Below are 20,343 nucleotides of genomic sequence, written 5' to 3' on the forward strand. Positions count from 1 at the left end.
CGTGCATCTGAGCCAGCACAGGGAGTGTTGGAACCTACTGCTGGGATAGAGAAATAGACTCATAGACTTTAAGGCCAGAAGGGACCGTGATGATCATCTAGTCTGACCTCCTGCAAATCAGATCAGAGACCACAGAACCTCCCCACCCACTCCTCCTGCAATAGGCCCCTAACATCTGGCTGAGTTCTGCCAGCAGATCGAGGAACGTGATCGTTCCCCTTTATTCGACATTGGTGAGGCCTCATCTGGAATACTGTGTCCAGTTTTGGGCCCCACACTACAAGAAGGATGTGGAAAAATTGGAGAGAGTCCAACGGAGGGCAACAAAAATGATTAGGGGTCTGGAGCACATGACTTATGAGGAGAGGCTGAGGGAACTGGGATTGTTTAGTCTCCAGAAGAGAAGAATGAGGGGGGATTTGATAGCAGCCTTCAACTACCTGAAGGGGGGTTCCAAAGAGGATGGAGCTTGGCTGTTCTCAGTAGTGGCAGATGACAGAACAAGGAGCAATGGTCTCAAGTTGCAGTGGGGGAGGTCCAGGTTGGATATTAGGAAAAACTATTTCACTAGGAGGGTGGTGAAACACTAGAATGCGTTACCTAGGGAGGTGGTGGAGTCTCCTTCCTTGGAGGTTTTTAAGGCCCAGCTTGACAAAGCCCTGGCTGGGATGATTTAGTTGGGAATTGGTCCTGCTTTGAGCAGGGGGTTGGACTAGATGACCTCTTGAGGTCCCTTCCAACCCTGATATTCTATGAGTTACTGATGTCCTTGGGTCTTGATTTAAAGACTTCAAGTTACAGAGAATCCACCATTTAGTGTAGTTCAAATTAGTAAATGACCCATGCTAGCCCCAATGATTGATTGGAAGCCTGCATTGGAGAGCAACAAGGTTTTATTTAGCATTAGTTCAAATAAGCTGTGGTAAAATAACAGGTGTCCCACATGCCCAGGCAGTGATGAGGCAGCTTTCAAAACTGACGTATTTCTTTTTCATCCCCTGTTGTGTTTAAGGATCTGCACCGGCTGTAAGGAATCACTGCAGCATGTGGTGACTGATGTATATAATGGAAAGTGCCTGGTTCCCAGTGCACGTACAGTACAGAGAGTCCTGTGCTATCTTGGACTTCCTTGCAGTGTGATAGTCAAGGCACAATGAAACCAGAGAGAAATGACCATATCCTGGGAAACAAGAAAATTGTGTGTGAGAAAAGACTATATAACACCAAGTGTCTACTGTGGGGTAGGCAACCTATGGCACGGGTGCCAAAGGCAGCACGCAAGCTGATTTTCAGTGGCACTCACACTGCCCGAGTGCTGGCCACCAGTCCGGAGGGCTCTGAATTTTAACTTAATTTTAAATGAAGTTTCTTAAACATTTTAAAAACCTTATTTACTTTACATACAACAATAGTTTAGTTATATATTAAAGACTTACAGAAAGAGACCTTCTAAAAACGTTAAAATGTATCACTGGCACGCGAAACCTTAAATTAGCATGAATAAATGAAGACTCGGCACACCACTTCTGAAAGGTTGCCAACCCCTGGTCTACTGCATTCTTGTTGCCAAATGTCTCAGGCAATCAAAATATGATACATTGTTGCAGCTGATGTTCTGCCCTGCACCTGTGTTTAATAGCTCTGGAGGCAGAGCTAAACAGAAGAGCAATTTGAGAGCTGCTATTAAGCGTTGCTAATTTCACAGCTAGTTAGGTGCTCCCTGGCTTCTGGGGATCTTTTTTCTTTCTTTAAATTGAGCCTGGTTAAGAAAATCTAAGGGCAGGTCTCACTTCAGAAATGTGCTGGTACAGTAACTTTGGGTAGTGGTGACTTGCTTTTTTTAATGACTGTTCCATGCTGGGAAAAGCCCTAGTGTGTATGCAGCTTAGACCAGCATAAGAGTGCTTTTGCCATTATAGTTTAGTTTGCTCAGGGAGCTGGTATAAGCACATTTTTGCTGATCTAAGCTGCATGTACACTACTATAGCTAGAATAGCAAATCTCTTTGAGGCCTAAGTGGGCATCTTGGGATATTGAAATATCCCACAGAAAACACCCCCTATCAGGTAACTATGTCACATACACCCATGCAATCTTCACTGACTGGAAATTTGACATTCTACATACTCCGCCTTAGCCCAAACTTTGCATGATTTATGCAGTGTTAACTCTAGGGATTCAAAGCCCAAATACTGCTGAATGTGCCTTTTTTCACCCCTTTTTTGGCAATTTTTCCCTAAGAGTCTATTCTGACCTAATGGGTAATTTGCTGAGGCTGGCCTGTGACAGCTGCAGACTTCTGTACTGATCTCTAGTCAATGCAGGACCGATCAATCAGTGCTTTCATTGCACTTTAGACAACTAAATGTACAAATGCCGGGGTACTTTTAATACTACTACAAACAGACCTCTCTGATTAAACATTATTTTAAGGCAATTCCACCCTGAATTCCTTAGTAAAATAGGGAGGGGATTAAGTGCTCAGAGAGGAGCATGTTGGGCTTAAAGTTTACCAAATAAACAAGATTGCTAAAAACAGACATTTTTTTTTCAAATAGGTGCATTCATTTGTAATACAGGTTATGGGTATTGGGCTGTATTTGGTGTTTTCTCAATAATGGCACTGTTGGGTTGACTGCCCCAAACAGTCAGCAGGACAAAACTGATGCTCTAATTGTACCAGGACAAAAATGCCAACCTTTTAAAATACAGCATACTCTGCCTGGTTACAGTTAGATGGGGCTTGTGAGGTGGAGAAGGAAATAAAACATACTCCTGGTCCATTTCTCTGATTGGATATCTGAAGTGAGATCAGAGAAATGAACCAGGAGTATGATCTCCCTTACCCCAGCAAAAAGCTAGCAGAGGAAGGTTGATTCTTGGCATTAAGGCCTCAGGATGGGACTCGGGAGATGTGAATTCGATTGCTTGCTCTCCCAAACTTTCTATGTCACCTTGAGCAAGTCACTTATTTCCTCAGTTCTCTCTCTGTGACATGTAAATAGTGATACGTCCTTTCCCCCACATCTGTTTTGTCCATTTAGACATGTGAGGCCTTTACAAGAGGACAGTCTCTTACTATGTATATGTACAGCACCTAGCACTGTGAGTCCCTAATCTCAGCAGGCGTCTCTAGGTGCTACCATAAAGCTAATAATAGTAATGAGCTATAAATCCACTGCTTCCAATGAAGTTACTACAGACTGCTGTCCAAAAAGTTAAAGCAGAACATGAGTCACTATATGCAGTAGTTTTCTGTCAGCAGAGGGGAAGATTGTTTACATCAGCTTTTACCAACAAAACTCCCATCCTGTTAAATTCCGTTAGGTTCTCTTCCAGTGTTAGAATTGGGTCAGTACATTTCCTTTTGATCTTTGCATCTCTAGTAATGCAGCCCTTACTCCTAACGGCAGCTCTACTCATGGGCTATCTAGATTGTGTTTAGCTTCAGACCAGCTGCTCACTAAAGCCACTGCGCCTCCTCATCCCTGCCTCTTTGCTGCTGAGAAATTCCTTAGCTGCCTTGATAACCTGGATTCCAAAGGTCAGGAAGATAAATATGCCAGCAAATGCAGAGCCACTAAGCTTGTTTCCATCTCAGTATTGATGGGAACTGCTCCTTCTCTCCCAAGGTCTAGAAATAAAATTCTTCCTCATGGAGGGAAGTGGTGAGATTACCGGGGATGCTTCAAGGATTGCGAACAAAACCTCATTACACATCCAGAGCAGATCCACATATGGCTAATAATTACAGGTTGCCTACTTAAAATTCTCACTGTAGTTTAAATAGGAAATGAATACTACATCCAATGCCAAGATAATACAGCAACAGGCACCCCAAGAATGCTTTTAATATAATGTATCACTACCCCAAACTAGGTGTAAACACCCCTTCCATCGCTGTAGTGTCTACAGCTGTCGCGTTCCACATGTAGACATTCTCTAATTCCAGCACCGAGCCCTGATCTTTTTAAGACCTCCAATCTTGATTTAAAGAGTTCAGCTGAGGGCAAATCATCACATCCCTAGTAAGTGGTCCCCGTGGTTAATCACCCTCATTGTTAAATATGTGCCCTCTGCAGGTTGGGCAGTGCTTCACACCCACTTTGTAAGAAGCACTTCAGGGAAGGGACTGTCTGCTTCTCTGTTTGCACAGTGCCTGGCATAGCAGGGCCCCATTCCTGGTTGGGCTTTGGGCACTGCCACAATAAACATGACTAAAACAGTAAGTATAAATGACTGCAGTAGGTGCAAGGTGCATTGGGGAATCAGGTCTATTGTGCCTTCTTGCTGATTGCAAGCCCCTGGATTGTGCTCTGTTAATTTAGCTGTACTTGAACTCTGCTTATAGGCGCCTGTGTGTCGATATTTTTTGGCGTAACCTGCCCTATTTGTCATAATTGAACCCACAGTTCATTAGAGGAACATAGTTGGCTAATTATTCCCAGAAAACTTAGTATAACTTTTGCATTATGCATAAAATATTAACTAATTGTGCAGCTCCCAGATAGATACGCAAGCTGAAGGGTAAATGTTTCACCATTTGAGGACTAGATATAAAATCAAGCATTCCAGTTAGTTTCTGCAAACCCAGGGCCCATGCAGAGTGGGTGGGGCTGTCGCGTAGCTCGACGATCCAAGATAGAACTTTCTACCTTTCGTAGTAAATAGCTCCGAAATGCCCTGCTTCTCATGCATGGCAGCTCCTAATACTGCACAGACAGCTGTGAGTGGGGGGAGGGCTCTGTTATTTATAACAAATTCTATTCTGTTTTTTTCCTGTCATGTCTTGGGCGCTGAGATTTTGCCAGCTCTTAAGCAGGTGACTATGGATAGCCAGTGACTACTGGCCCATGTTTCACTGTGATGAACTAAAATGACTTTGTTTTTAATTTAAAACAATGTATATATGGCTATAACCCACTATGGAGTGTTACAGCTCCCCCTCTGCTCATCCTCCACAGAGGATGAGTCTGTTACAGCTTGAGCTAAAGACCAGGGTCCCCTACCTGAGGCTGTAACAGTTCATGCATTTAGCTCTGGAGGTCCCTGGGTCAACCACCGGTGTGTTGGCCAAGATGGCAGCCAGGACAAATCCTGTCCCACACCCCCACCGACCCTACTTGAGAGATCCCTGTGCCCAATAGATTCTATGTGCTTCTGCTGTGCCTGTGGTTGGGCAGGACAGAGGGAAGCCATCCATCGTTCATACTCCCTAGCCCTGGGCCTCTGACACTGGCACCCAGGAGCTGCAATTGGTCCCCTGCAGAGAAGCGGAGCTCTCAGGCTATGCGCTGGTTTCTGGGATTTGGCCCACAACCGCTTGAACAGATGCAGCTCAGTGCCTGCTGTCCTCATTCTGCTTGGACACGGACTCATTTCAATATTTTTCATTATGCTTCAGAGATCTAGAAATCAATAGAACAGAGGGACCGATGAAGTTTCATTGCGCAGTAATGAGGTCGCCCATATCTAGCACAAAGCGCAGCTAGCTGCTGGGAGGATTCCTCTCCATGTTCTCTTAGCTAGAGATAAAATCCTCGAGTTAGAGGTGGAGTCCAGATCCGCTAAGAGATGGGACCAGTCTGAGCAAACCTGAACTGAGGGAGCCAAACCTGCACATCCGGAGACCAGTTTCACAGCTAGTTCCTCCCCCCACAGGCACTCGTTCTGTCTAATGCACTAAACCAACCACCAAAATCCACACTCCCAGCTCAAGGGAGCATGAAATCTCTACCTGCATCCCAGCTCTGGTTCAGCTCAGGCTCATCAGAAGTATCCAAAAGCTTGTAAAAGTTTAAATTCTTCACACTCGTGGAAACCTCACAAGAAAAGGCCTCCCTGTGAGCTTTTTGATACTTCCTCTTCCTTCCCAGCCAGAAATGTGGTGAAAGAGCACAGGCACTCGTGGCATTTGGACTTCCTTGGTTGCACTACAGGAGAGAAACTGTTTCAGACCTATGAAATAGCCTGGTTTATTTGGAGGGAGAGGGGGAGGGTTGGTTCAAGTTCATTGCAGAAATGAGTGAATGGGCATTGGTTCTTTCTCTCTAGTTTTCCTCTCCCTGTTCTTGACAGATAGGGAAATCTGAGAAATTCTGATTCAGTGTAAATAGAAAATGTATGCACAAGTTTCCCCAAGGACTGCAATGGAAACTGACCTCCCTCAACAATTAGTCTCTCAAGGTAGATGACTTGCGTGATCTTTGGCAACATACATGGGCTCTGACTGCTGCATTCAGTATGGCAACTAGGCTTATATTTGGTAGGCAGATAATCAATCAAGGCCTAGACCAGGGCCGGCTCCAGGCACCAGCTTACCAAGCAGGTGCTTGGGGCGGCATGTCTGGCTCTTCCATGGCAATTCAGCAGTGGGTCCCTCACTACTGCTCAGAGCCAAGGACCTCCTGCCGAAGTGCCGCAGATCGCACTTTTATTTGTTCGTTTTTTGTTTTGCTGGGGGGATGCAGGGAAGGGTGGCTGCTTGGGGCAGCAAAAACCCTGGAGTCGGCCCTGGCCTAGACTATACATTAATGCTGGTCAGCTGAGGGGAGGACAGAGTTTTGTCACATAAAGCTTTTCCTGGGAAGTCTGAGTACTCTCCTATTTGCAAACTGTCGCTGTTGCACTTTATAGGGTGAACAGCCTGAGAGCTCCAGGATGCAAATTACATTTAAGGGAATTCCTGTTTCTGGATCCTCAAGACAAAAAGGAAATCCCCTAGGGTCTGAACCAAAGCTCCCTGAAATCTTTTGGTTGACTTCAGTGGCCTTTAGATCGACCCCCTGGAGAGGCTAATCTGGGACGCCACATAGCATCAGCAGCCAATGCGAACTGATTTCTTTAGCCTTATTTTTAGATGAAGCATGAGGGGCCTTACTGTTGGTTTGGAGACTCTACTTAACAGCTCCATGTATGCCTGGCTCCTCAGAAATCCTTCCTTCATGCTTTGCCTTCCATGCAGATAAGTTAACCAACCATGATGACTTGCCATGACAAATGGCGCTCCAAGCTAAGACAGTGGGGCCTTGTCTACCTTGGGAAAACTCATCTGTTTCTCATCAGTGGGGCAGCTACAGGGGTACAAGCACTAGTGAAGATTATGCACAGGTCATTGTGGCAAACAGCAGATAAGCTGCCACTTGTGAATAGTCAACATTCTGACTGCGGTGCCAGGTTATACAAGTCATATGGTATTGTTCCTGTTCCGTGATTCTCTAATTAGCTGACATAGCATGAAATGCAAACAGCAAATATCAGTGTATAGAATTTGCTGTATTAGTTTTAAAAGTTATTTACTGGGGTGGTTGGTTGTGTATATCATCCAATCAGGGACCAGAAACAATGACTTAGGTACTTAATCAGTATGAATTGCAAATTGATGGTAATATTGTCATTTTCCATGCCTGTTGTGTTGGTTAGTTACATAAGTCATGTGGTAGTCTTTCTGTTCTCTACCTGGATAACTTAAGTGTAGAGCTGGCGGGCAGGGGGAAGTGTTGGAGAACAGTGTGGTTTCCTCTAAATTTCCTATAGAAACTCTTTTTTTACACACACAACGTGCAGGATAACTAGCTCGAACTACTAAATATATTCTCTTCCTGGGGGGATGAATTTTCAGATCTGAGGGCCTGCAACAGCAAGGGGGTGGGGGGGGGGGGGGGCAGTAGACCCTAAGGTTCAGTATTTGTGGCCTGTCTATAATCATGTTACAATTAACACATGCTAAAATGTGATTATTATTTTTTTAAATGCCTGTGTGCTCACCCAAAATTGCATGGGTGTTTTACACACAATTCACAAATGCAAACACCTACACAGGCCTATAGTCCAATATCTGCATTCACAAGTGCCACTAAAGTGGAAGTGCAGGCATTTGTGCCTGAAAACTGCAGAGGAACATCGGTGCATGTGCAATTTCCCACATGAAGTGGGCCAAGTAGCCATCTTTTGGAAAATGCATTTAGCCTTCCACCATGGTAGTGTTTCCTGATGTGGCGTCTCACGCTGAGAGTAGTGCTAAGGCTGGGAAAGGGTGCGTGAAGCAGAATCTAATCTGATTGATAAAGGAACTCCTTTCTCAACAGCCTTTCAAAATGGTTTCCATCCAGCTTCACTGCATTGGCCAGGTGCTGCAATGTAACTTGATGCAGAGGGGGCTGTAGTGGGTGATGGAATATGGGTTGCATAACAATGAAACATTGAACACTTGAAACTCTCTCAGCCTATAGAACCTAACCAGGCTAATTTGAGCTATCAGACTTTAGAAGGCACTTGAGAATCAGGGGGTGGAAAAAAAGAGCAGCTAGAGAACGCAAAACCTACAAGCAGGAAGACAGGGAAAAGGGAAAGGAAGAAAGATGCTTTCTCGAAAAGAAGTCTGTCATCTGCGGTGGAAAAGCTCTCCAGGAAGGGAACAAAGGACGAAAATTTCTTCTGAAAAGATGAAGAAAAATGAAAACTGTAGGGGGAAGAAAAGGTTCAGACAGGATATTTACTGACACAACCCTGCAGAGGGAATGTAATTCACCCTGCAAAGAAACTGACTGTCTAGGGAGTAAATCAGCCAAAAAGGCATAATTTGTCCTGGGAAGAAACTCGAGTTTTAAAATATTAGGTATGTCTGATCCCAGTGAAGTCGATGGTAACCCCTCCCCCGTTTCATTCCAATGGAATCCGACCCATTGCTCTGACTTCATTCGGATTTCTCTCTTCTCAGGTAGAAACTAAACATGCTGTTGGTGAATTTGGTGTTGATGATGCTAGAGACTGTAAAGCCAGTGGGTGGGACTGGCAGATGCGGAGATCTGTCTGGCTCTGCCATGCCATCTCGTTCCCGAGCAGGAACATCCTGTACTCCCCAATCTGATCATCTAAGCAGAGAGTGCCAGTTAGATGATACTACTGAAGAACCCCCCCCATGACTTAAATCTGGGTATGAACTTGGTTCAAACAGGGCTGGTAACAAGTGCAGCTGATCCACATTCAAATTTCTCCACAATTCAACTGAGCTGGGTTTTTGGTATGGTCAGTTCCAGCAAGAAGATCCAGCCTCCATTGGCTGAGTTCTGGAGAAACTCCCACAAGCCGCTGAGTGCCAGTAAATCTCATTAACCTCACTGGTAGTTAATCAACACATTGCAGGATCAGGCACGAAGTCGGAGGGGTTGGATTCCTATCAACTTGTGTGACTGTATTAACAGCCTTGTGATTTGTTCCATTTTTCTGGAAGTCCCAGACTTCCTGGAGACAGTTTATTATCTGAAAATCTCAATTTTTCCTTTTTATAAAGTAAGTTTCTAGCCTGTATGGTGGTAGAGAGCCTGGAACAAGAAACAAGTGTATCCAGAAGGCAACTCAAAACCCCCACAAATATTAAACTCATGATTTTTTGAGTGGCCCAGCTCATGGATTTTTGATCACTGGGGCTTGGCAATAATGAGTATCAGGGAAACCCATTTTCTAACCTCCCATTCCTACCACACTGCGCCAAGTACCTTTCAGTTTTAATCTCCAGCGTTCTGTTTAGCCTTTCTTGCATCTGAATCTCAAGCAGCTCTTTAAAAAAAGAGACCTTTCATATATCATGATTAAAAATACCCTGTTTAAAAAAAAAATACAAAATCCCAACCAAGGAAAGCTTTTATTTTTTTATATATATACACACACACACAGGGCAAATGAGCTACAATGGCTGCAGTGGAATTATTTATACTTTATCCTACCTCCAGAGAAGTCTTTAGCGCCCGAGATAAGGCAGCATGCTTCAGAGTCCAGAGCCCTCTCTCCTCTGTGCTTGTACCAGCTCCCTAATACTGTCATGCTGGCAAGAAGAAATATGCAGTCATCCTTGCTGCATATTCTGGCAGGGTTATTGTCAACTTATTATTTTTTGACACGAAGCCAAAAATGAAGGGCATTTGCATCTTGCCATTTTGCTATTTGCTTGTCTCACTTCTGTTGCTCCAAATGACCTACAAGGAGTCAATAGCAGGCAGGAGAATACAGGAACCAGAGAGAGATTGAAGCAGGAAAGCTCATATTTTACCCCCAAAATGCCCCCGTTCTTTTTTGGGGGTAGGGAGGGGGAGAAAACAATTAAAATAACACACAGTTTCATTTGTAGATTTCTCCTGAAGTTGGAAGGGCTTGTGTCATGGGGAAATCACAACCACTGTTTTGGTTTTTGCTAAAAACCATTATATAATTAAAGTAAATATTGTGGGTGAAAGTGTGCAGTCTGCTTTTGGACCAGTGCTGGCTAGTGTCTGATTTATAATGGTGCATTGATAGCCATCTGGATATATTTTTTACCTTATTTCATATCTTAGCAACAACATATTATGCATCATAAAGGCTGAGTGTTTTCTTTTCATTATAGGTCAGCAGCACTTACAGGGATGTAATAATGAGGCTGTACAATTATAAGTGATTAGAAATGGCATCGAATGATCCTTTATATATTACTACAATACTGGGATCCCCGTGAAATACCAAACAACCCCATCAAAAGCAATATCTACTTTAAAACATTGTGGGTAGAATTGTTCCATACATTTTCAACAACTCAGAACCCACGGTGACTTCAAGGTCTCAGTTTCGACATTAAATGAAACACTCTATGGTGCAAGATGCAGTCATGGGTGCAATATTCGGTGCATTACACTCACATGAGGATGCATTTACCCTGTTTATGAAATAGTTAATTTTAAAAGGGTGGAAGAGTCACGATGCAGCCATCAGACAGAAGCCAAAGGTACATAGAGGAGCGCAGCCAGCAAATCAGAGCATTGAAGCACAAGCCGCAGAAATCAAATAAATCTGATATTGTTAACAATATTATGAGATTCTCAACACCCACCTGGAGTTCATTTACATGTGTATATTACATAGCTGCACGGCAATATAATCATATTTGTGCCCATTGTGACGCTATTCTCCCCTAAGGTCCACAAGATCATGGAGCTGTGCAAGAGGCAGGGCCCATGAGTGCAGGTACATGCTTCCACCCTCCAGCCAGCAATGAAGGGGGAGTCTTGGATGACTTGCCAAACCCAGCCCATCAGCCAGGGCAGTGCAGAGGGGCCACTAGCTTCCTGCCTTCTGTTATTCTCAGGTGGGGGTTGTCCCAGAGCATGCAGCAGAGAGGTGAATTTGCCCTTCGACAGCATTAACTCTCTGGGAGCTCTTTCTACATAGGGAATCAGTTTTTTTGGTGGGTGGGGGGGGGAGGGAAAGGGAGGATGCTGCTTACTGCTACTCTTCCATTCCTCCTCCCATCACTAGTCGCGTCCACTCTTTCCATGCTGCTCTGCAGAAGAGGAAGCGTTTGTAGCGTGGAGAGGCTGGGGCAACCCCTTTTCTCCTTCACCTGGGCTCAGTTGAGTTTTCTCTGCAGAGTCACTCCCTTCCGTCCCATACAGGAGCTAATATATAAAGCTATCTGGACATTTTCCTAGAACTTGAAATGTGAACAGAATACCACATTTTGAAGAAAGGCCTCTACCCCCACACCTGTTATAATTATCACTCCCAGATTCCTGAGTTAACTTCTAGACAGCTGGCCACCTCTGCAGGGGCAAATACAATTTACATACCCCAAATGAGGCATTTATTGATACACTAGATGACTGCCCATGCACACCAGAGAGCACAGACTGAGCATGCAAAAGATTGCACATGGACTTTCACATGCACAAATGCATAGGTTGCATTGAGGCCCTGTAGTGAAGCGGTGTGGCTCCCCATCACCCCGGAGAGGGACGAGCCCATCCGAAGGCCAGAGTGGGCAGAGCTAGGGAGCTCTGAGCCTGCCCCTCAGACAGTCAGGCGGCGACCCAGAAGTATAAAGGCTCGCCCTCGGAGCTCAGTAAGGCCCCAGCCGCTGGAGAGGCCAGACGCCTCCAGCCTAGCCCGCAACTGGGAAAACCCTGCGGTCCAAGGCGGCCACCGGGCCGGGCCGGGCCTGCCCTTTGCCCACTACCCGGAGGAGTTGCCGGGCCTGCCGCTCGCCCACTGCCCCGAGAAACCTATGGTGCTAGACCCCCCAGAGGACAACACCCTGACCCGAGGGGGAGTCTGGAAGTAGCCCGGGGGCAGCCGACCCTAGTCTGGCTGCAGCACTGCCAGAGCCTATGTCAGTGTGTTGAGGCCAGGATCCCCACTGACTCAGCAGCGGGTCTTCTGCCGCTGCTGGGACCCCGGGCTGGGACGCAGTGGAGTGGGAGCGCCTGCGTCTCCCCTGCCACCCAACTTGTGGGTGGCCGTCTCCCCCTCTCCCAGGCCTTTGGAGGCTTGGGCCTACTGTTTGTACTGTCACTGCTCAGCCCTGGCTGAGGGCCTGAGCTCCTGACTCATTGTTGCCCCGCCCTGACCCAGGGCCTGGGCTTACGGTGCTTATTTCAATTACCGCAAGGGCTGCCGAGGGAGACCACCGTGGACAGACTAATTCCCCCAAACATCAACTGTGTGTAGTGAGCTGGTGTGGCTCCCCACCGCCCCAGAGAGGGTCGAGCCCTGGCTAACCCTTGTACAGGCCCCTTTGGAGGAAAAAATGGCTTGCTTAGTGGAGTGCAGGACAATCCAGAACAAACCACATTCAAGGGGCCTGTGTAATCTGCACAGCCTTCTACAGCAGAAGCGTCAGAACAGCTCCTTGCTGTGCTCAGGGGATGTAGGCAGGAGCTGGGAAATGGACAGTTGTATGGAACACAGACATCTAAAAAAAAGTCGGCCTTGCAAGAGGGTTCCTGCAGAGAAACAGACACAACTTGCACCCCGTATTTACCTGAGCAATGCTGTCAAAGTCACTGGAGTTATTTGCATCAGAAGAGAGAACAGGGCTTGACACACGAGGAGAGCAATGGAGACAGGCAGCATGGGTGTAATGATGGGGGGGCGGTTGTATGGTATTCCAACATTAGAGTTGGACACGAGCATGCTGCAGCACTCGGCTTCTTTGAGAAGATGCATGTAAGGGGGGGCTTGCCCCTTGAAGGGCCTGTCAATCGGCACACAGGGCCTGAGCCAAAGTTCAGAGGTCAATGGGGGTGTTTAGCGGGCTATGCATTCTAGTTTTCAGCTGGCCAAGGCTGACATGAGGGCGCAAGGCAAAGCACAGACCTGTAAGGAGTGGGCAGGAAAGATTCATTCAGGAAAGATAAAATGACACGATAAAATTACGTGTAAATGACTTTCTGTACCATCCCCTTCCATATGTATGTATTTCAGAGACCAATAACTTTCAATCAGGGAAGTGAAGAGAGAGCCCATTTGTGTGGAACAAGGGGGTATGTCTACACAGCAGAGGTGTAATTCCTGGCTTGGGGAGAGGTGAATGCACTGGTTCTGCTCAAGCTAGCCCACGAAAAGTAGCGGTATGGCCATGGTGGCACGGGCAGCAACTGGAGTATGTCCTGTGAATCTTGCATGGAATTGTCGTGGGGCAACTAGCCTGAGATGTCATCACTGCCACACTGCTATTTTTAGTACCCTAGCTCAGTCAGAGCTGGCACATGTACGTCTACCCAGACTGTAGCCTCCTCGGCTGCAGTGTAGACGTACCGTGAGGTCCCTTGGAAGGTAGTATGTTTGAGTTATGCAATACGTGTTCGAAGATGACCCTGATCTATGTCTCCATGCACAAGGAACGAAACACGTTAATCTAAAATGAGTTCTTGAAACTGAAGGAAAATAACAAGATAGAGCAAAAGTGAAATGTCAGGAGAGCACAGTGGGTCTCTTTCTGCAGTAACTCTGAGGATAAAATGGCTGCCTAACTCCACATGCAAGGAAAGTTTTTAGACTTTTTTTTTTATTAAAGGTGCAATAGGCAGTTCCAGAGATGTGTACCCTGCATGACTAGAAACAACGACAGTTAAACCTGAAGTGAAAGCAAAAAAAGCTATAGCTGTGTGTGCTATAGGTTATGCTATAGCTTGCTCGTTCACAGGTCGTTCTAAACCAGGGATAGGCAACCTATGGCACGCGAGCTGATTTTTAGTGGCACTCACACTGCCTGGACCCTGGCCACCAGGCCGGGGAGCTCTGCAGTTTAATTTAATTTTAAATGAAGTTTCTTAAACATTTTAAAAACCTTATTTACTTTACATATAACAATAGTTTAGTTATATATTATAGACTTATAGAAAGAGACCGTCTAAAAAGGTTAAAATGTATGACTGGCACGTGAAACCTTAAATTAGAGTGACTAAATGAAGACTTGGCCCACCACTTCGGAAAGGTTGCTAACCCCTGTTCTAAACCATAACGTATGAGTGCCCTTTCCAAGAACAGAGAGAGACTGGGGGACAGTATGCGGTGCCGTGTGCGTGTGCGTGTGCGTGTGCGTGTGTGTGTGAGTGTGTGTGTGTGCGCGTGTGCAGTTATAGGAAGCAAGTAAAGAAGTCTCTCTTTGGGAGTTCAGTAATGCTGGAATGAGTAGAACACTGCAGGCAGCTCTCAGATAGCTGATCACTGACTCAGCGATTTCAGGCAGCAGAAAAGATGATTCCAGGAGGTTAAATTGATTGCAAAGGAGGTTCTACAAACTTGACAGTCTCAGAACAGCTCAACTTCATTTAAACTATTTCAAGGTAATTCCAGGAGGGCCAAAGCAGAGGGAGGGATGGGGAAACCAAGGAACGGCTGTCTGCTCTTAAAGTGCACACGTTTTTCCCCAGTCACTTTGTTTTCTGTTTCTCCTTCAAGGAATCATATTTCTTGCAGGATAAAAATCTGTCCATTTGTCTTGGTTTTTAACTGTACCCTTCCTTAAAGGAAGCCTTAGGGCCAGCTCCTCAGTGGATATAAATCACTGACTTCAATGCGGTTGGTGGACTTGCACCAGTTGAGGATCTGGCCTATGGATCTATACTGGTAAAGTTGGGGACTGTCCCTTTTTAAGAGGGGATGTAGCAGAACTTTGTAAGATCTATTATGGTCAGTAACCAGTACAGCACTGGATTCTAAAAGCCTCCCATAATAAGGCATTCTGGGACAATTTGACCATGTTGGAAGCAGATGATGTGATATTTGCAGCATATTAGAAGGAGGTAGGTGAAATCCGAGTGAATCAATTTTTGTAGATGTTTGGTACTTGAGTCATCTGTCAATATTAGTGTAAACATTTACACTCCAACAGGAGTCCATATAATCACTTGTCTATCAGTCCCTTACTACTGATTCTGCCTTGCTACCATTGTTGATATTTACACTAGCTTTTTATTAGCTGTAAGAGTCAAATATTTATCAACTGCACTCAAATTTCCATTGCACTGAGAATGCCGGGGCTCTGTAGCAGACTGTACCTTTTACTTCAGTTTCCAGGCTGGAATTTTCCCACAGCAAAAAAACTAGACCGTGAGAAGGCAGGCGGTGCATTATTGTTGCAACACAGTCTAATGCCCTAATTAGGATTATGGCCCCATTTTGCTGGGCACTGAGCACATACCTAGTAAGAGATGGCCCCTGCCTGGAAGAGCTTGCAATTTATAGGGAAAAGGCAGGCAAAGGGCTGGAGTGGGGAACTGAAGCCCAGAGAGACTTGCCCAAGGTCATACAGGGAAGTTTGTGGCAGACTCAGAAATTGAACCCAAATCTCCTGAGTCCAAGTGCCACAAGACTATCCTCCTTCTTTCTGTAAACTGTACTGGTAGCAAATATACAAGTGGAAGTTCTACCACCCAGTCAGAAAGCAGAAACAATAACATGTGACTTAAAGGCTCAGTCATACATCACTACCAGCAAGCAGCTGGAGCAAACGGTTCCCAAAGATCCACCGACTTAAAATTGTTTATCCAATGTATTGGACAGAAAGTCATGAATAACCAATACGTTCACAGCTGTCGGGTATGCCGTGCAGATGATTCCCAGAGGAAAGGGGCCTAATTCTCAGCATATGGTCTGCTCCCAATGAAACTCAGCTGAAACTGCCTAGAATCAAATGGATTTTCATCAATACTGTGCTTACTCTGCGGTTGTTTGGTTGTTTGTTTTAAAGTCAAAAGAGCAAAATCATTTGTGAAACTCAGTGATCTGAGACCTGAGTTTGTAACCAAACATGAAACCCAGTGAAATTTTGTCTTGTTCCCAGCTCTGTTGCAAACATTTTGCATAAACCCAATGAAGTCTCACGTCTGGCATCTCCTCAGAAGTGGGGTGTTAACTTTTGAATGGAGAAGAGTACACTAGTGTTCACGTGTCAACCTGGCACAATACATGTCATGAACACTTGCTTAAAGTTTATTTCCATTTCTACACTGCATAATAAGGTGAAGTCCTCTGTTAAAGGGCAGATGGAGGGGCTCTGAGGGGGTGGCAATTCTAATGCTCGTGTCCTTTGGCCACATGATGACGATTGGCTTAACAAGGTGCAAAGAGTCAACTTATTCATTAGCCACCTCTCAGTCCAAGGGGGAAACAATATTTGTGTCTGGCTGCAGACAAGAAATTCTGTCAACGTTCTTTATAAACATTCTACAGATACAAGGGACTTCTACCGGACGAAGTGCTTCAGGGCTAAGTTAGGGCAGGATGTTACACTGCACATAACCGCCCTAGCAACAGTATGGGGTAAGGTCCTTGATAGGGTAGAGGGGAGTTCTGCAAATGGCTCCAGGAGGTCCCTGTCATGGGGCATTTTCCTCTCCTTATATTCTCTCTAGCCTTGCCCCGACTATAAAACTATATGGGCCAGGTTCTGACAGAGCGGCTCTGGTTTGATGTCGCCCTCCTTTGAGAGTAGTCCTATTAAAAATCTCTAGGGCTAGTCACAGAGTAAAATACTGCTCAACGTAAGGGGGGCAGAATCCAGCCCATGGAGAACCACTTTCTATGTCCCTCTTGCATGCGCTCTCTCTTCTGCTTTTCTTTTTCTGATTTCTCCCTCTTAGTGTCTTTTCTTTCTTTTCCTTCTGGCTGCTAGTGGTCACCATTCTCCCCACTACCCCCGTGTTGACATGCCTGAAATATCTATGCTTCACTGACTGGGCTCTTGGAAGTGTTTTGCTGCTATCACTTCTTCTAGAGACACATTCGTTTGTCAGCTTATGGAAGGAATTTCTAGCATTCTGTGGCAACACCACAAGCCTTAATCTTGTTGTAAGCACCTATCGACAAGTAGCATACAAGATAGTTCCCGCTCATACTGCGCTCTAATGGCCTGAGAGTTCTTTTGGTTTTTCTTTTTAGAATCTAAAGGAAAATGATGTAAGCAGACAGTAGCATATGTCCTATAAATAACGTTAAGAATTCATGAGATGGTAGCCATATGGAACCGTAACACTGGTATTGCTATTGCACAATAGTCAAGTATTCATTTTTTTTCTAATGAATTCTTTAGTCGTCGCATACATTTCTTTAGTATCAGAAATGCTGACACGACTCATCTCTGTGGTTTATTGAAACAATACAGCTCCCACTGGAGTTCAATGCCTATACTATTGGCTTTGTTCTAATACTTTGTGGAGATGCTGGGAAGCCAATGATACAACTAAAGGCTGCTGTTTCTCAAGACTGCCCTCTTCTGGCAGTTAACCTAATTTTAGTGTGTTGCAACCGTGCCTTTATATAGGTCTAGGTAGCCTGCAGTTGCTGATGTTGCATTTATTCAGAAAGAACTACAGCACTAGTGTGGTTGAGAATGATTTTATATATTTAGTCTCGGCTTCTGTAAAGTTTAACGTAATCTAGATGTTTGTGTCAATAAACTTGTGTGTGTGTGAGCGAGAGAGCGGGCAAGGTGACTTATTGAGTGAACTGAAAATCCTAGTAGCAATATTTTATCCGGTACGATCTAACCATACTCTTGTTGTGTGTAATAATTAATATCTGTGCCATGCTAGCTTTCTCATGGGTATAGCAATGCATGTCCTCATTCCCTAGCAAAACAATATTTCAGCATCATTGAGTTAATTCTCTTGTGTCCTCCGTTTGTGCCTTGTTAGTTGTACAGTTACGGTAAATATAAAGTTTTTAAACAAACTTTGCTGATTATCCCTTCCGCTCGTTCTCTTCTACCCCTGAACACTGTACACATCCTTAGGAAAACTGTATATTTTGCTTTTCACATTGCCTGGATTTTTTCCAAGCAAAATATCCAAGATTCTCCAAAGACCGTGTTAGAATCCTTAAAGCTTCCAGTGCAGATCTATCCTTGTTGTATTGGTGAGCATTTCTCCAGTTCACAAAGCCAGACTACAGCTTCCCCCACCCCGACCCCGGGGCTGGTTTAAATACATGTAGGTGTTATATTAGCCATGGAGCTATACTGCAGGATTGAGATGTGCTTCTGCAGTTCTTCCCTGCAAGAATATTTCATTTCTTTCTCTTTGACACCAGTCAGAACATTCTGCTCCATTGATCCCATTTAAAAACAATTAGTAACTATTTGATTCCATTTGAAATTGGGACATACGCTGATTTACCAGCAAGCTATTGTTGTTCTTACAACCAATTAAAATGCCCAATGAATTGATCACTGGTTGGAAACCAAAGGTCATTCCCACCCAGATGATTCAGGCAAAGTAAACCAGTTAAGAGCAACTCAGTCCAATTTCTTTCTTGATAGATAACGACTGGGGTTTTCGCCAGGGATCTGAGATTTTCTATTGACGAAAATCTGCCTTTTCTGATACTCAGAGGTATCTGTCTTTCTAAACTTCAGGGCTCTTGCCAAATTCACAGGCAGCCCTGTGAATGTGCTATATCCCACAAGAGCCGTGTATTTTAATATGAAGTGGTTTCCTTTGTCCCGGAACCAAGAGCAGCCTCCATGCTAACAAAACATATAAGACCCAATGATGCATTTGAGGAAAGTTAACTGGCAAGGTGGCCATTCAAGGTAGAATGTTTGTTTGTTCGTTCATTCCTCCCCGATGGTGTGCATCTGTTGAACCAGATTTGATCTTCAGAGCCCCGTAATATTGAATATTCCAAAAATCAAGCTCAACAGGAGATTAAAGGATAACTCTCTCACTGCCGGACCTTATTTAATGGCCCTGAAGGGTTCAGATAGGGGCAATGATATCATTTTCAAAGCTTCTCCCTCTTTGTGCCACTGTATATAGGAACTGCAAGGCACTCTGGATAACTACAATGCAGAGCAGTAATTTCTCTCCTCTGGATGGTTTTGGGGTTAAGGTAGTGGGCTGGGATTGGGGAGGACTGGGTTTACTTTCTAGGTCTGCCAGACTTTATGTGATCTTGGGCAAGTCTCTCTGTGCCTCCATCTGTAAAATGGGGATAATTGTGCTTCCCTTCTTCACAGAGATGCTCTGTAAATCCATAAATACTAAGAAGGTATTCCAGTGCCATGGCGATGGGAGCTATATCGGTACCTCCTAGACAAAGATGTTCCGGGGAAACGTTTATATTTGTTTAAAGCTCTTCCAATGTGTAACTCAGTTACCAAACTCAGCTGATCTGTGCTTCTGATCTGTTATACTGCAGTATATCTGGAGTAACTTCATTGATTCATATTGGAGTAACTGAACTCGGAGTTTGGCTGCCCGTTAACAGTAGATGCTAACACAAAGAAGGCTCCATGAAAGACTGGTAACAGGCACAAATGTCCCTCTTGTGTAGGACGGCCAGATGAATACACAGCTGCACATTAGAACTGCTCTTGATGATATGTGAATTCCCAGTGCATTTTTTTTTTTTTTGAAGGTCCAGGCTACTACACCAGGCCCACTCTTGCTCCCCTAACACTGAAGTCATTGGGAGCTTTGCCATCGACTTCAATAGGATCCTAATCCCTGGTGTAACTACTCCACTGAGTTTGTAAACATGGAGCTAATGGATATCAGTGTAGGAATGGCCAACCAGGTCAGGGGTCATTTCTGCAAGCAGTGTCACAGGTATCTCCAGCCTTCAGGGACGTGGGTACCATCTGCCTTAGAACCAGATTGCATCTTACGCTGTGTCTCAGTAGAGTTAAATTGCCCCATGGCGTAACTACATTGTAGCCAATGTAACATAGTGATTTTAAAACAGCAGTACCTCAATGCAGAATGATGACTTCACTTTACATCCCTTTCCTCTGGAAAGCAGTGTTTTAGTACCGAATCCTTTCCCTAACAAAGTAACAAGGGGAATCCACCTCTTAACTTCAAAGACCCACCATTTACTTTATATACTCCTGCCAGTAAATGCTTTGTTCTAAGAATGTGCATGAAATACTGACAAGCTTCCGTTGATTGTGAGTACAGCTTTAAGAAGAGCACGCCAGTGATTAAACGTTATGCAGTAGCTTTGCATCCTGTCCACTTGGAGTATAATTTTATTAGGGAATTGGCAGGCACATCATCTGGCTGTTATGATCTGATGCCTACTCTTTCCTAG

At 44.9% G+C, this 20,343-nt stretch overlaps 1 long non-coding RNA gene across 1 annotated transcript; it reads right to left on the reverse strand.

The window, feature by feature from the left end:
• Positions 1-883: 883 nt before the first annotated feature.
• LOC117886157 lies at positions 884-9,815 on the reverse strand. Its single transcript, XR_004647891.1, has 3 exons — positions 9,726-9,815; positions 9,498-9,558; positions 884-1,180 (listed from the first exon to the last, which is right to left on the reverse strand). It is a non-coding gene; the product is annotated as an uncharacterized LOC117886157 (long non-coding RNA).
• Between the last annotated feature and the right edge of the window lie 10,528 nt (positions 9,816-20,343).

The sequence above is a fragment of the Trachemys scripta genome, chromosome 12 (assembly GCF_013100865.1).
Source record: "Trachemys scripta elegans isolate TJP31775 chromosome 12, CAS_Tse_1.0, whole genome shotgun sequence".
In the NCBI taxonomy this organism is placed as follows: Eukaryota; Metazoa; Chordata; order Testudines; family Emydidae; genus Trachemys; species Trachemys scripta.